We start from the raw sequence: 5,440 nt of genomic DNA, 5'->3' as shown, positions 1-5,440 counted from the left end.
TCTTCGCACCGCCCCATTGTCCGTGCTCGGGCCCTGCCCAGGTACCGGGTCCTGCCTCTAGACCCGCCCCTCTCCGGATCCTGTTTCCGGACCTTCCCCGCCCCTTCCCCACGCCCCGCGCTTCCCCTGTCCCCGCTCCTGTTTCTCGCCTGGAGCTTGCTCCTCGCTCGGCTTCTGCTCCTCGTCCCGCCCCTTATAGACCCACCCTTCCCCCTCATCCTGGGGGAGCTGTTCTTCCCAAGCCAGCTCCTTGCCCCGCCCCCTCCTATGGCCCCGCCCCTTCTCTTTAGAGATGCTTTCTTTGCCTTGGGAACTCTCCTAGCCACCGGTCTTCCCCTCGCTCCGCACCCTCTCCTCGTCCTGCAACTTCTCCTCGTTCCTTGTCGGCGCTACCTTGTCAGTCAGCACTTTCTTGATCCTCACCTTCCCCCTGAACCCCGACACCTTTTCGCCCCCTCCCTTTTCACCACCCCTTTCCATTCCCTGGACAGCCTGGCTCTACGCTCCGCCTCTTCTAGCCCCGACCCTATTCATCGCCCCGCTTCTTCTCTTAGCCTCTCCCGACTCCTCGCCCCGCCCTTTCTCCGCCCCGCCCCTCCTGTGCCCAGTCCCTGGACTGTCCTCCTTTTCCCCAGCCTTTCCCCTCCTCGCCTCCCCCCTCCCCTCCCCTTCTTAACCCCGCCCCCCCACCCTTCCCTCCCAGGCATGACCCCAGGCACCTCCCTCTTCTCCCCGCCCCGTGGTACCAGTCTCTAAGTTGAACCGGTCAACCGTCACTCGGCCGCTCCAGTCCCGCCCCTCTTGCCCGGTCTCAAAATGGCCGCCTACACTTCCACAACCGACTTCTGCCTTTCTCGAGGCACGCCTGCCTCGCCCGCCTGTCTCCATGGTAACGCGCACTCCAACCAGCGCCTACGGCTTGCGGGGCGGAGGGAGGGCGGTGCTCAACACCCAGTAGCGCGGGGCCTGGCCGGCAGAGGGTGCTGGGGGCGAAGTTTGCGATGGGAAGCCCTTCAAGGAGTTCCTATTGGTGGTTCTCGCCTACTTGTCTTTCTACCCAATCAGACATTGATATCACAATTCTAGTGAAAAACAATTTGGTCTCCATATGGGAATTAATCTGACTGCGGCTTAACACCCTTCTCTACAGAACAGGGACAAAGGCAGCCATCTCATAGAGCTGTTTCGGGAAGCCAATAAGATAGCACGTGAAGAATGCCTGGCACAAGTAAATATTCAATAAGTTAACAGTTTTCATTGTTATTCTGATGCCTAACAGTTAAGGACTCAGACCATGACTTTTTTTTTTTTCGGGGATCCTAGTTCCCCGACCAGGGATTGAACCTGGGCCCTCTGCAATGAAAGTGTGGAGTCCTAACCACTGGACCGCCAGGGAATTCCCCAGACCATGATTTTTTGATGAACTGCAAAGCTGACTTTACTCTAAACCTCAGTGGTTTTCAAACCTTAGCATGCATTAGACTCACCAAAAGAGCTTGTTAAAACAGGTTGTTGGGCTCCACCCCCAGGGGTTTTGATTCAGTAAGTTTTGAGATGGGGCTGGAGAATTTGTATTTCCAGCAAGATTCCAGGTGATGCTGATACTAATGGTCTGGGGACAACACCCTGGGAACCTTCCATGACTCCCCAGGACCCCAGGGAAACATCCAAACTCAATTGTTTTCCAGAGCCCTGCATAATCTCATCCCTGTAGTCCTTCCTAGCCCAGGCACCTTTTCTCCCTCTGTAGTCCAAAGCCTAGTCACACGGAGCGACTTGAATATCCTTGATCAAGCATGCTCGCTCTCCTCCAGAGTGTGCATTTGCTGTAACACCCTCTGGAATGCAATTCCCTACTTTGTCACCGGCTGACCACTTTGCTCCTTTCAGGTCTTGTCTATGATATGCGAGCAGCCCCCATCCTTCCCCTGACCATGCTAGGCCATGTCTATCTGGGAATGGGTCTTTGTTTCCCACTGCATCACAGGCTCCGTGAGGGTAGGGCCTAGGGCTTTCTCTGTCACTTGTTCCCAACTCTGTGCAACACAGCACATTATAGGTGTTCTACGTAAATGAAGAGCTGACAGGGGTCTGTGCTCCCCACCCCCCAGCCCATCCCCACAGACCATGGAGGGTGACTTCATCTGAGGGAAGAAATCCTGCAGCTGTGTACCTGAGCCCTTCTAGACTCACAGAGGCAGAGAGACTGGGGTGTCCTCATGGCACCCCCCCACACTCAGGAATATAGCCCCACCAAGGGGAGGGCCTCTGTTACCTTGATGCACAGGGTACACCCTACAGCATCACTTATGACAGCAAAAGACTGGCAGCCACCCACATGTCCGTTAATGAAACGTGGAAATAATTTATTGGATGTGGGTCCTAGAGGAGGCACCACAGACGTAAAACAGGATAGGAGACCTACTTGTGTGCCTCTTGAATGATCTCCGAGTGACACTGGGTTGGTGAAAAAAGCAAGGTGCAGAAAAGAGAATATTAGAAAAGCATACATGTATATATGAAACATATAATATGAAAAAGGTGCAGAAATGAGAATAACCATTAGCTGACATTTTACTGAGCACCAGACATTGTTCTAAGAGCTTTATTAAATTGCTTCATTCTCCAACAAGTCCATGAGGTAGGTGCTGTTATCATACCATTTCACAGATTGGCAAACTCAGGCACAGGAAGGTGAAATCACTTGCCCAAAACCACAGAGCCTAGAAGTGACAGAGTTCAGATTTATACCCAGGGACTTTGCCTCCAGAGTCTGTGATTGTAACCACCTCACTGTACTAGGTACCACTATGTAGAGTGAAAGAAAAAAATTAATAACACACATATACACACACATGTATATTGCTGGTACATGCCTAGGAGACCTGAGAAATCTGTCAACACAGCCCAAGTACAGGAGGAAGACTTACTTTTCACTGTACAGTCTTTTCTACTTTTTCCATTTTTAAGCATGTGCTTTTTTTTTTTTTTTTTTTTTTTTTTTTTTAGTATCTTGAACTGAGCAGGGCCTGATTTCTTTTTCCGGGGGAATTTGGAAGGAGAAGTGGTGAGGAGCAGAAACCAGATCACACAGGCACCTCCCCCAAGCACCTGCCTTCCACCCAGCTAGTGACTTCAGCAGCAGGGTCAACGACCATACTGAGGAGCCAGGAAGGCTTGGAGACTGAGAAAGAGCTAGACAGTGGGTGTTTCTGAGCCTCCGTGGGACAAGGTGACCAACCAAAACCTTGTCCAAGTCTCAGTTTTGTATTTCCTGTGTGACCTTGGATAAGTTATTTAACCTCTCTGGGCCTCCTTTCCTCATCTGCAATATGGAGAATGTACCTGACTCACAGAGTTGCTGAGAGGGTTAAATAAATTCTTGTGTATCAGGGGCTTGGAACAATGCCTGGCACATAGCAAATCCTATATAAGTGTTTTCTATCACTGTTATTAAAACAGTTTTGTGTGACTTCTTAGCATCATTTGACAATGTTGCCTCCTCCCTCCTTAAAATTCTCTCATCTCTTACAATACTCCCCACCCTCCTGGTTTTCCTACTCCTCTCTAGAACTCCTTTGCTGTCTCCTTTGTAAGCTCTTCTCTCGGGTAGGAGGGCATTGGTTGAAGGGTCACTGCTCACCATATGGGGCTGTTATGTTAATTAGAAAAAGAAGTCCCCTTTGGGCATATTCAGCCATGAACTTCAGCCCCTATTTGTTTCCACCCTACCAGCCAGGCATCCCTTATGTAGGTCTCAACCTGCATAATTGTAAATCACTGCCTTGGCTGATTAGTTTATTGATGTCTGCCCATTCTCCCAACTTTCTGCCTTTCTAATAGAAGCCCAGTTTTGTTCAAGTATTCACCAGCCTGCAAACTAAAACCTCAGCCCCAGCCTCAGACCTGTGTGGCAGGGGGAATCCTGAGGCATCCAAGCTAATCATGGTGATGCCATCACTCTGGCCAATGATTGGGTCAGGATGTGCATGTGAGCCAATTTTGGCCAATGAGATGGAAGAGGAAGGCTGCTGGGAGACACTGGGAAAAGGTTTCCTTGTTTCCAAAAAGGTACCATGGGAAGAGATGCCCCCACCACCACACCCCGCCAACTTCCTGTAATAAAAATTAACATGTCTGATTGTGATGCCTGGATCTGTGGCAGCCACTCTGGGGCCACGAGGAGAGCCCATGTGGGAGCCAAGCCTTCAGCTGAGGGTAACAGAGCAGAGAAAGAGGGAACCTGGGACCACAAGACTTTCTTGGAGCTGTGGATTGTATCATGCCTGGAGCTGTCCCCAACTCTGGTGATGTACAATATACAACCATCTCATCGTTTCAGCCAGTGCCAGTCAGGATTTGGTTACTTGCAACCCAAATCTTTCCTTACTGATATAAATATATAAACATCCTAAGGCTGATTTCTCAAGGCTGGTCTTCTCTCTTCATTCCCACCCAGAGCTGTCAAACCCACCTTCATGGCCTTGGTTTCCTTGTCTGTCTCCAGCCTCAACCACCCACTGAGCCCTTGCCCTGAGGGTCCTGTAACCTCCTGATGCCTTCCCCTGTGTGTCCCATTAGCCCTTCAGAGCCACCATGTTCCAAACAAGCCTCAGCATCTCCCTTCAAATCTGTTCTTTCTCCCAGGCTCCCACCTCAGGGGCAGCTGACCAACCTTGGACCTTTCTCTGGCCTTATCCCTCCCAAGTCTGTAAGGCTTATGGCCTGTCCACTTGGCCTTCTGAGCATCCCTCGAGTCGCCCCCTCCTCCTCTTCCCTTGGCCCTACCCAGTCCCACTGTCTCCTGCTTTGTTCCTGCCCCAGCCTCCCCTGGGCACCCAGCCTCAGTGTCCCCCTGCACACAGCAGCGAAAACCCAAACCTAACCATGGTCCTCTCCTGCTCAAAACCCTTCCATGGCTCTCTAGTGCCCTCAAGAAAGAAGCCAAGTTTCCAAGATGGTCCTTTAAGGATGCTTACGATATGCCCATGTCCACTGATAATATTATCATTATCTGCCTCATATGTAAAGTACCCAGAACAGGGCCTGGCCAAAGAAAGCATCACAGAATAACATGGCAGGCTCTGTGAAATCATCTTTCGTTATTGCCATTTTCCTGATGAGGAAACCAAGAATCACAGAGGCAAAGTGACCACCCAAGGACACAGACAGGACTGAGTTGGGATTTGGGCCCAAGCAGGCTGGCTTCAGAGCCCAGTGCACCTAATGTAATTAGTCCTTGGTAAACGGGAACAGCTGTTACAATGGTGTCTTACAAAGAGCAGTGCCTTAGCTTCCTGCCTGCCAGGCTGCTGAAGAAGATTCTATCACACAAGCCTACCCCAGGAGTCTCCGAATGTGTCTTGCTCCCTGGATACACTTGAGGAAAATGAGTCAGGTACACCTTCTTCCCCGGACTACTCCTCAGATTTCAGGTCTG

This window comes from Stenella coeruleoalba (genome assembly GCF_951394435.1).
Source record: "Stenella coeruleoalba genome assembly, chromosome: 20".
In the NCBI taxonomy this organism is placed as follows: domain Eukaryota; kingdom Metazoa; phylum Chordata; class Mammalia; order Artiodactyla; family Delphinidae; genus Stenella; species Stenella coeruleoalba.
Note: the sequence above shows the minus strand (reverse complement) of the source record.